The following is a 12,412-nucleotide window of genomic DNA, read 5'->3' as shown; positions in this document are numbered from 1 at the left end:
GCATCTCTAGATGAGTATCTGTCAGGCAAAGTCACTTAGGAAAATTCTGGGTTTTTTCCTCAGATAACCATAAGAGAAAAAGGTCATAATCAGCTTTTTAGTGGGGAAAAAGGCCCAAACCATGAGTTTTTAAATTTTAAATTAATTTTGAAACCCTAAAGTTTGAGACTGGAAGATATTTTGGGGGCCATCTAGTCCAAGTTCTGATTGTAGGTGATGAGACAACTAAGGTTCAGAAAGAGTAAGCTGCTTGCTCAAGGTCACAGACTAAGTAGCAGGACCAAAATTCAAAGACACATTCTTTGATTCCGCAGCCAGTGGTTATTCTCCTATTCCAGGCTGCCTTTCTAGCTCATGTCAGCTATGAGTGATAATTAGTCTGTGATCTTCCTAGCTGAACATTTAACTTAATCAAATTCAATTGTTTACACTGTCTCCAAATATCGATTGTTGAGCCCTATGTCCTGGAAATCTCTAGCAGCAACAGTAGGGACTTGGTAATCCTTAGACTAATACTAACATCACATGCTAAATTGGACCTTTCCATATGACTGCTCTCAATGATGTTTCATTTTAATTGCCTCTAAGATAAGGAAGAATAGAAGCTTCTTTCAGTAGCCTGAATCTAAGGAAGAAGGGAGCTACACAGTTAATGGACCATAGAGCTGTACCCAGCTGGGAAGGATAGGGTTGGCTGCCCAGAATGTCATCCCAGAGGATGCATTAAATATGGCCTGGAGATTTGCGAGAGATCATTGGTATAATTAGAGAGGTGTAATATCACAAGGGATATGGAGCTATCCTTGGCTTAGCCTCATCTTCTTCCATCAATAAGTTTTTTTTCTTCATTCTCTGTTTACACAAATAATTAACTTTCAATCAGTTTTTCTATGAGTTATGAACACATGACTTGGAAACATATCTTGCATACATATGGTCAGTGGCCCACTGCCTTGTCTTCCACCCATCTTAAGATCAATCTCTTCCCTACTTCCTCCAAAGAGAAATTCTTCTGAACCTACAATGCCACCTGGAGGTTAGCTCAAGGAAATGGTTGACTCATTGCTTCTTTCCCGTCATTGCCTTTCTTTCCCGTCATTGCCTTTCTTTCCCCTTAGGGGATCTTTCACACTTTATGCTCCCTGATGATTTCCCCTCCACTTTTCACTATTTACAACTCAGTATTTTTCCCAACTTCAGTCAATTTCTTTTCCATACATATAAATCATCATCATTTACCCTTCCAATTTGTGTTCAATGTCCTCAAGAAAATCCTCTTTTCCTTCCTCTAGCGAACAAAAAAATGACCCCAATCTCCACTGATGAGGACAAGAATAGTGCAAGTGATGTAGATGTATCAAGAAAAGGAGATTCTAGTTTTAAACAAGGGCTAAGTAAAATTAGGCAGAACCAAGCCATCAACCACTATAGCTCTTAAATGTGCCTGGAAGCCATTGCTTTTAGAAATTTCTCCAATCCAAACTCTACACTTTCTCCTCTCCTCAGAATAAACCTGTATTTCCTCAAGGACAAACAAAAGAAATCATTTTTAAATTCAGTTTCATTGTTCTTATGTTTTGCATAATGACTAGCATTATAAATTCCTCCAAAAGTCTTGCAGCCAGAAAGAACACATACTAGAAATGTGATTAGGGCAAGACATTAAACTTCTTAGCATCCTCTGGAATCCCTTTGAGACGATAAATTACAGCAAATGGTCAATTCACATTGTGAAAGGAGTTTCCACAATGGTAGTAAGTTAATCAGACAACAAGCTTTTATTAATCACCTACTATGTATCATTGTTAAGCCTTGGGGAAACAAAGAAAGGAGAAAAAAATTCCCATGATTTCTACCTTCTAGAAATTAATATTTTAATGGGGCATTAAAAATGCAAACAACTACAAGATATTTAAAGTAAAAATCGGAGGTAATCTCAGAGGAAAAGGGAGAGTAGGAGAACCAGGAAAGGCCTCTTGTAGAGGGTGGGATTTAAGGTGAGTCTTGAAGGAAGCCAGGGAGGTCAGGATAAATAGGTAAGGAGAGGTCATTCCAGGCATGAGAGACATTCTAAGGCATGAGGGAACAGTTAAGCATGAAGGGATAGTGAAAAGTGGAGGGAAAATCAGCAGGGAGCATAAAGTGTGAAAGATCCCCTAAGGGGAAAGAAAGGCAATGGTGGGGAAGAAGCAAGACAGCCTGCCAGCTGACTCTTCATTATTCCATTCATTATATCTGTGACTTCCAACACTTAAGTACCCTTCTCTGGTCAGGCTTGTTTTTAGTATCTTCATTTAAAAATATATCCTTTCCACTTTCTCCTCCCTAGAGAGCTATCCCTTATAACAATGAATAATAAAGAAGAGAGACAGAGAAACAGAGAAAAAAGACAGATAGAAATAGAAGAAACTATTAAGCAAAATTAATCAATACATCAGGTTTAACACTGAATCTAATACATCTGCAAACTTCATAATCACATAGCACAATTTCATTTTTTTCTATTTACACTGTTTATTCATTATGTATAATGTTTACTTGGTTCTGTTTATTTCATTTTACATTAGTTTATCTTTTCCAATGCTTCTCAACAATTTTAATACCACAGTAACAATCTAGGACATTCTCAAACCAGTCATTGTTTAACTATCCCCAAATCCATGGGCATCTATTTTGTTTCCAGTTCTTTGCTATTAATAGAAATGCTACTGTAAATAATGTGTTGTATATGGGATCCTTCTATCTTTGACTCTCTGGGGGAATATTCCTAGCAATGAGATCTCTGAGTCCAAAGGTACAGGTGATTTAATCCTGTTCTTAGCATAATTCTAAATTGCTTTCCATAATGGTTCAACCACATCAAACATCCACCAATAGTGTATTTGTATACACCTCTCTTTCCAAAAATCTCTTCAGCTATTCTCATCTCTTGTCATCTTTGCCAATTGCTATGGGTGTTAACTGAAATCACAAGATTCTTTTGATTTGCATTTTTCTCATTATTAATTACATTAAGCAATTTTTCTTATGGTTTTTTATATTTCATAATTCTTTTGGGAACTGTTTGTAATAGTATTTTAGCTAGGGTGGTAACAATGGCAATGGGATTGAGAAATACTTTTAAACTTAAATTCATGCCAATAATCTGGTATTTGTTTAATGGTTTATTAATGAAGCATGACATCTCTGGATAAAATACAAAGAGTCAAGTATTATGAGTGCATCTTTGCATCTTTCAGTTCAGGACCCAGAAGAGTTTCCTGAAGATAGTTTGCCAATTAAGTGCTTACTGGAAGAATGGCTGAATCTTTGAGTATTATATTAAAAATATAGTTACATCATATTTTGGTCCATTGAAACTTGTCCCATTTAGTTAATTTTGGAGTGAATAACCCAGAGCACATGGAAGACAGAGGGCCAGAGTCTCTGGACTTGGATTTCTGGTGGGGAGGGGGTAGGATAGAATCTGCTCTTTGAAAAGCACCTGGAAGCTGGCCCAATCCTTCTTAAAGGGGACAGCTAACCTGAGAGGAGTAAATGGGTGGCAGAATTGGAAGAGACAAAGTAGGTAATTGTATCCTGGACCTGTTGCTTTGCTCTAGTGTTATGCAACTCTTTTTCTAGCTTTGAATAAATTGATGATGTTGAAGAATATGGAGGGTGGAAAAATGTTTGTTCAGCCCTCACTTTTTGCTATTTTAAAAAGTTTCATTGATTCTTAATGCTCTTTATCGCACTCATTTTCCAGTTCTGCTCTGCTGCCATAGAATCCTCCCTTAAGCAGACCAGCTGATACAAATACTGGAGTGGAGAGTTCATGTAGCATGTTGTATTTTCAGCCTCTCATCTCTCAAATAAGTAAAGGGAGGTGGATTTCATCTCTCAGCTCCCTGTTCTGTTGTCTCCATTTACGTGATTGTAGTCACTGCTATTCTATTTCTGCTTTCTCATCTCTGCCTAAGTTCCTAAGAGTCTTCCCAACTCTTCTCTGAAGTCTTCCTATTCATCTTTTCTTACCACACAATAATAGCATTCTACTACATTTATATAAATGATGATTTTTCTTGAAGTAGCAAGTGAAGTGGGCACACTGAATCATTAGAGGGTCTTTTCTATGAAAGAAGTAATCTAGGGGCGGCTAGGTGGCGTAGTGGATAAAGCACCGGCCCTAGAGTCCAGGAGTACTTGGGTTCAAATCCAGTCTCAGACACTTAATAATTACCTAGCTGCGTGGCCTTGGCCAAGACACTTAACCCCGTTCGCCTTGCAAAAACCCAAAAAACAAAACAAGAAGTAATCTAGCCTTACCTGTGCGTTCTGCAGTGCTACTCCTTCTTGAGAACATTTCAAGAGATTCCCAGATCACTTGGATTCTCTTTTCTCTGTTTTCATCCTCTTTGACCTCTCTGCAAAATGTAACTCAATCCTTACTTTTAAAAATTCATTAAAAATGATAATTTCAGCCTTTCCTGACTCTTGCTATTGACCTTCCTCCCTGGCAGCCTTGGATTTATTCTCTTTATATTTATTTTGTGCCTAATCACATATGTATGTCACATATGCATATGTACATAGCACATAGACTCATATTTGAAGGAAATAGAAATCTACTCCAATATCTTTGCCAAGAAAATCCCAAATGGGACCTTGAAGAATCAGACATAATTAAAATGACTGAATAAATTTATACAAATACATATTCACATCTACATAAACAAAGTCAATCTTCAATATTTGTAAATTTAACTTTTGCAACTTCAAGCATTTAGGTGATTTTATTAGTAACCTCATTTTCATTTTTGTATTGGCAGCTGCACACATTCTCAGCTATGCTCGGTAGAGAAAAAAATGAGAGGCATGCTGTGTGTGAGTTTGTCAAACAATTAATAGCCTACTAGGCAAGCTTCATTGGTCTTGTTCATCCTATCATTGTAAAGAGTTCCCTATGCATTTGGTGTATCAGAGATAATCTCAAGACTTTGCCAGTTTTGGAATCTTCTGACAGCAGCAAATAAAGTGGCAACAATTTCTCCCTTGGATTTCAGAGGATGTCCAAGGTCAAGGGGTTATAGCAGTATAATATTATCTGAAACCAGTGCTTTGTTTTGTTTTGTTTTTTTAATTAAGATTTTAGCACAAAAGGTCATAGAATTCTAGGGATTTACTAGCAAGAAAAATGTTTTTTTGCCTGTTACTGGTTTTATTTTGTGTGCGGCAATTTATGGATTATTTCATGATTGTTGTATTAAGGAAAGTGTAAATTATCAGGATGAGTGTTTTGTTATAAAGAACTCTATGCAGAAAAGATATTTTCAGCAATTTCCAGCAAAAAGATTACAATTTTAGGTGATCATAGGAACCTTTTTCTTTCCCATAGGTTTAATTGAATCAATATTTACATTTTTTGACTTTCACACTATTTTCTAGGAACATGACCCCCCACCAAAATCCAATTCACAAACCAGTCAAGATATCACCTGTGAGGTCACTGATCCTCTTTCAAAAAAGACAGACAACAACAAAGAACAAATCAACACACCTATGAAAGCTGAGTGTTGACTCGGTGACTGTGTATCTGCATGTATGTGGATGTTCCATGCATGGAGTCTATGAAACCCAGGTACTTAACAAATGCCCACTCGATTCAGTGCCCATTCTTCCAGGTACTAGGTACAAAGTGCTAGGGAAATGATGAATGAAACCGTTCCTAGCTTCTAGGAGCTTACGTTCTATTGGGGAGACAAGTACACAGACAAATAAACACATGAATATTGGTGACTAGGAGATGGATGTGGGAAGTCTTAACAGAAGAGATGATCATTGGAGGAAAATAAGGATTCTGATAGGTAAAGGTATCTGAGGCATGGAGGCTGGTTTGTGTAAATATATGGAGGTGGGAAATTAAATGTTAAGTTTGAAGAATAATACATAGTTCAATTTGTTGGGTTTTTTTTTTTTGCAAGGGAATGGGGTTAAGTGATTTGCCCAAGGTAACACAGCTAGGTAGGTAATTAAGTGTCTGAGGTCCGATTTGAACTGAGGTACTCCTGACTCTAGGGCTAGTTCTCTATCCATTGTGCCACCTAGCTCCCCCTTAGTTTGGCTAGACTATAGAGAGTATGAAAGATATTGTTCCCACTGTTCTCAGAGATACTAGATGTATTTGTAGGAGAATGCATCTTAGGCTTATGGAGAGAGAGAGAGAGAGAGAGAGAGAGAGAGAGAGAGAGAGAGAGATTGTAGCTACTGTATTTATTTTACTATTTTAATAAATTCCTTTAGTTTGAGTTTATTTTGTTCAATGTCTGATTATTAGAGGTAAAAATAACCAAGGGGACTTTTGAGCTACAGTTCTAGAAATGTGAATTCACATAGCACCCTTGAAACAAAGGAAGAGGAATGGTCCTTCCTAAGGTATCTGCTGGGAAGAAAGCTCAGAAGAGAATACTATATACCCTGCCCTTCACCTTTCACCTCCAAGACCTTGCATGGGCCCTTCAATCCTAAAATGCCCTCCTTCTTAAATCCCTAGATTCCCTCAAGCTTCAGCCAAAAATCATGTTGAGGTATATGAATGTAATGGAATATTATTGTTCTATAAGAAATTGATAAGAAGGCAGATTTCAGAAAAAATTTGGAAAGACTTACATGACCTGATTTGAATGAAGTAAGCAGAACCAGGATAATATTGTACTGTAACAACATTGTGTGATGACCAACAATGATAGACTTAGATCTTCTCATCAGGTCAATGATCAAAGACAATTCCAAAAGCCTTGTGATGGAAAATGCCATTCACATTCAGAGAAAGAACAATGGATTCTGAATGCTGATTAAAGCATATTATCTTCATTTTTTAGTTTGTTTTATTTTGTTTTTTCTTTCTTGTTTTTCCCTTTTGTTCTGATTCTTTTTTCATAGCATGACTAATATGGAAATATGCTGTGCATATTATGATGTTTGTCTTTCATTATTTTTTAGGTTTTTGCAAAGCAATGGGGTTAACACACAGCTAGGTAATTATTAAGTTTCTGAAGTCGGATTTGAACTCAGGTACTCCTGACTCCAAGGCCCTGGTGCTTTATCCACTGTGCCACCTAGCCACCCCTTTGTCCTTCATTCTTGAAGAAGACCACGACATCAAGGAGGTAATGCCATGACAAAACCATGATTGGGATTTGAGCGAAAGGGTGCTGTGCTAAGTCACCAGCCTCACTTTCTCATCTGGTGCCATCTGGATCCAATGGTCAAATATAAATCAGGACAAATAGTTATGACTCAGGATGTAAGGCAGTCAGGGTTAAGTGATTTGCCTAGGGTCACACAGCTAATTTGAATACAATCTGGATTTGAACTCACAACTTTTTGACTCCAAGGCCAGAGCTCCATCCACTGAGGCACCTACTTGCCCTTAATAACGTATATCAGATTTCTTGCTGTCTTGAGGAGGAAGAAAGAAAAATTTGGAATTCAAAATTGTATAAAAATGAATATTGAAAGCTATCTTTACATGTAATTAAAAAAAATACCATTAAGATAAAAAAATACTCAGCTACAGAATCACATTTTCCGTGATGCCTTTTTGACTTATCCAGACATTTACTGGAGCTTTCTGCATGCCAAAACCAATGAAAACAATAGTGTCTTGACTTGCCTTAGTGATGATATCATCCTTCAAAAGGTAGAGGGATCAATAAACAGAAATTCTGTGCTCGATCTGTTTCTGGCTACAGAAATTTTGCTGTTTGGAAACTGATAGGAGATGGTGGGGGGAGAGAAGTGCCCACTTTGTGCTTAAGTTTATGATAAAGAATGAGAAGAATTCTTAGCATAGTCTGACATACACCCTAGATTTTAACAAAACAGATTTCAGAGTTCCAAAGACAGGTCCGATGCTATGTACTAACATTTTATAAAGAAAATTAGCCCAGGAGAGATAGGAAATGTTCAAGAATGAAATTCTTAAGACACAAAGGGAAGCAATTCCAATGAGAAGGAAGAATGGAATTTTTCTGGACAGACTAATGTAGGTGTACAGAGAACTTAACAACTTAGATTTTTAAAAAGATGAAAATAAGACTAGGTAACAGGATGAATCTCTTATTATGGCACAGAATTGTAATAATAATATTAGGAATGCTGAAGCTCAGATTGAGCTGAGACTGGTGAGGGAAGCTAAGGCCAACACAAAAGTATATTTTGTTGTTGCTTATGGTTTGATTTAAGTCTATTGGGAGAAAGAGAAGGATCACAGTAGGACAAGGTCTTTGGGATGGATGGGATGATGATAACTGACAGTGGAGAAAGAAGAAAAAAACTGCTCAATTTTTGTTTTCTTTCTGTTTTCTCAAGAAAGGAGAAGTACCTTTGAACAGGAAATGAAAGAACTAAATGACTCACCTAAGATGAGGAAGGAGATAGTAGAGAGCATACACTTTCCCGTGAGGAATTTAAGTCACCTGACCCATGAATAATATCTTCAGGAATTGTCAGAAGTGATCATGGAAAATTGGAAAGGCATTACAAGATTAGGAAAAGATAAATTTGGTCCTAATTTTCAAAATTGAAAAGGAAATGGACTTTGCAAACTATTAGACAATTAATTGGTCTTTGACTCACAGGAAAGTTACAGGAGTTATAGGACTGATTTTAAAGGAGATAACTAGTGTATGTCTAAGAAGAGAAGCAGTAATAATAATAATAATGAATCAGCACAATGTCCTTGAAAATAAAGTATGGCAAACTTGCCTCATTTCACCTTATCTATCTATCTATCTATCTATCTATCTATCTATCTATCTATCTATCATCTATCTATCTATCTGCTATCCATTCATTCATTTAGTTATCTATTTATCTATTTATTCATTTTTCCAACTATATAGAACTGTTGTTTTCAGCAATCATTTTTTTTAACAAGGTTTTTTGAGTTTCACATTATTCTTCCTTCCCCTTCCCCCGATAGAAAGCAATCCAGCATAGGCATACATGTATAATTATGCTAAACATAAATCATGTTAGTTATGTTGAGAGAGAAGAATCAAATCAAAATGGAGAAAAAAGAGAAAAAAATACATAAGCCAACTTTTAAGCTAGTATAAGTTTTTTTCTGTGTTTAAACTCCACAGATCTTTCTCTGAATATGGATATTGTTTACCATCACAAGTCTTTTAGAATTGTCTTTGATTATTGTACTGCTGAAACCTCATTTCTTTTTGATTGTCTTATTGAACTAATAAATAAAAGAAGTGGTATGTATGCATATGGTATACTTAGAGTTTTTCAAAGCTCTTAATGAAATATCTTATACTATTTTTCGTGAAGAAGATGAGATCTGGATTTAATAATAATTCAGACAAATTCAGAACTGATTGAATGTCCAGACACAAAGAATACTTATTAATGTTTTAATGTCAATGGGACAAACCATCTTCAATGGAGTGCCTGAGGGATATATGGTTGGTCCTGTAATGCTTAACATTTTTGTCAGTGATTTGACATTGATAAATGAAAGGTGAATCAAATTTGTAGATGATACAAAGCCAGAAGGGATCTCCAACACACAAGACAATCAGAATATAGAAGTATCTAGGAAGTCTGGAGCATTAGGCTGATTTTATCTATTAAGATAAAATTCAGTAGGGATAAATGTGATATATATTTCACTTGAATACAAAAGATAAATACCCAAGTACAAAGTAGGGGAATTGTAATTAGATGGCAATTGTTCTGAAAAAAAAAATCTAAGGGTTTTTGTGGACTGCAAGTTTAGTATGACTCAGAATTGTTAAGTGGCTGCCCCCCAAAATGAATGCAACTTGGACTATGTTAAGAAAGACAGTTCCCAAGAAGAGGGAAGCATGAGTTCAATTGTATTCTGACCCTAGAGTCTTGACTTTTGTTCTTGGCTACACAGTTGAGGAAGAATATTAATAAGATAATGAATTTCCAGATATAACCAGTGACATAACAATTGATATAGCCTTCAAGAAATCTGGGTCAATTCCATATCTGAGTTGTCAGAAGACATCTTTAATGGACTATAAATAAAGATAGTTGATACACATAGAATTTTATGGCAAAACAGTGTGTGTGTGTGTGTGTGTATGTGTGACTTGTAAAAATAAAATTACAGAAACCCCGAGTTGGACAGGCTCTTAGGGGTCATCAAGTTCTACCCAGTCTCAGACCTATTGCTTCCAGTAAGGAGGATTCCACTATTACCTGATGTAACCCATTGCACTTTTAGCAGACCTTATCATTACGAAGTTTTTCTTTATATCAAATGGCTATCTCCAATGAATATCCATTCCGCTTAGGAACCATTGCTCTCTCAAGGAGAGTGGAACCATTCTTCTTCTTCTTCCATATGGCAAGGATGTACCCTTTAAGATCTGCTTTTTCTCAGGCTAAACTCCCCAGTTCCTTCAAATTATTTTCATGTGGTATAATCTCTGGTCTTCTAGCTGGTTCACTGAAGGTAGGAATAGATTTTGGTTTTGATTTTAGTTTTGTATCCTCAGTCCTAAGTCTATTATTGTACATTGTAACTACTTCAGAAATAGGAATGTGTTGAATTACAGGATGGTCACTTTGTTATGGATGTGCTCCTTCCAAAAATTAGACACTTTAATCTGAACACTGTATTCCATATGTCTAGTGACCACAGCTAAGTACAGTAGCCTTAGTCTCCAAAGTTTGGATGCTATTTAATTCAACTTAACAAGCACATTTTAAGCTTCAACTGTGTGCCAGGAGCTCCTATGCTAGGTTGTTGGACATATAGAGAAAAATAAAATAAAACTGTCCTTATTCTCAATAAGCTTATAAGCCTCTTTGGTGCTGTGAACTAAAATCAAGTTTGCTTTCTTAGCTACTATGTCTTATTGTTGGGTCATATTGAGCTGGTAATTAAAAAACCCCAAACAATCAAACCTCTGAATCTTTTTATGCAAACTAATATTTGGTCATATCTCCTACCTCCTATGCTGTTGAGTTTTTGAACCCAGGTTATGGGATTTTTCATTTATTTCCATTAAATCCTATCTCTATTACATTTAGTTCATTTATCATTCTAGCCCACTGAGATATTTTGGGGGCCTGATTGAAATTTAACATGTTATCTGTCCTCTTACATTTCATATCCTCACCAAATCCAATAAACATTTGGGGTATATTTTTTCAAAAAATATTCCCAACTTATTCTTATAACAACCCTAAGTCATAGGTAGGGAAGGCATAATTACATCCTTTTGAAAATGAGTAAACCAAAACTCAGAGAAGTTGATCATTTTCATATGACTATTGTAGAGGATTCAGGATTTGAACACAGATCCCCCTAAAACTGAGTGCTCTTCTACCAAAGTGCACTGATGCCTGCTTAGTTCTGTTACTGAACTTTCTAAACTTTACCTTCTTCAGAGGCATCTCTTTATTTTATGTAGTGGAAACTTTGTAGATAAGAAAAATCAAGGTCAAATTCTGCCACAGATACTAACTGGTTGTGTGACCCTGGCCAAGTCATTTAACCTCTCCTAATTAGACACACACACACACACACACACACACACACACACACACACAAACACAAACACACCTCTCCCAATAATAATAGCACCTACCTCACAGGGTTGTTATTAGGATCAAATGATATAATATATGAAAAGTGCTTCTGCAAATCTAAAAGAACTATATAAATGTTCTTCTTTATGATTAAGTGGGTTTGTTTTGGACTACTAGAGAGGACAAAGGAAGGTCCAGAGGGATTTTCTGACCTCCAATGTAAGGAATGGGATAGAAGGGCAAGTGTGGACAAATCTCATAAAAGTGTTATAAAAGCCTGCCAGGTCTGCCACCCCTTGTGTCTTACATCTGACCACTCACCTGTTCCTGTCTTCACCACCCCCACCCCCCACCCCCCACCCAGGTAGAAAAAAGTTTTCCACTCAACCTACTTCTTGCCTTGTGGGAATCCAGAGCTGATGTGATGTGAAAATCAAAAGGAAAACCAAGTCAGAATGGGCAGGCCCAACACAATGGCTCTGGGAGCACAGGGTGATCAGATTTTTCCTTCCTCTGCTTTGCTGTAATATAATTTGCCCTCCTCCCAAAACCCCTAAAGATAATTACTGAGGATGTTCCAGAAGTGGCAGCTTTGGTTGGAGTCCCCTTGTGCCCCCCTTCCAGCTCTTCAAAGTAGCTAGAGAAGACTTTATAGTGCAGATCTCAGGCTCCAGACCAGCTTAACCATTTCCGAGGAAACAGGACCCCGGGCAGGAATGGGTCATCTACCAGCCTCTATCTCACTTTGGGGTTCTGGTCTGCTTCTTCTTTTCCAGTCGGACTTGTGCCCTGTGACCTCCCTCCTCCCCTTCACCAGATTTCCTGCCTTCTTTCAAGACTCAGCTCAAAG

At 36.9% G+C, this 12,412-nt stretch overlaps 1 long non-coding RNA gene across 1 annotated transcript in view; it reads left to right on the top strand.

Annotated features, from left to right (window-relative positions):
• Positions 1-12,412, top strand: part of LOC141521071 (uncharacterized) — a 45,960-nt gene that overhangs the window by 17,628 nt on the left and 15,920 nt on the right. Inside the window, exons 2-3 of the long non-coding RNA XR_012477843.1 lie at positions 5,428-5,620; positions 6,982-7,148. This is a non-coding gene — a long non-coding RNA (uncharacterized LOC141521071). The remainder of the gene's footprint in view (positions 1-5,427; positions 5,621-6,981; positions 7,149-12,412) is intronic.

This window comes from Macrotis lagotis, chromosome 4 (assembly GCF_037893015.1).
Source record: "Macrotis lagotis isolate mMagLag1 chromosome 4, bilby.v1.9.chrom.fasta, whole genome shotgun sequence".
Taxonomy (NCBI): Eukaryota; Metazoa; Chordata; class Mammalia; order Peramelemorphia; family Peramelidae; genus Macrotis; species Macrotis lagotis.
Note: the sequence above shows the minus strand (reverse complement) of the source record. Positions and strands in the feature narration are given on the sequence as shown.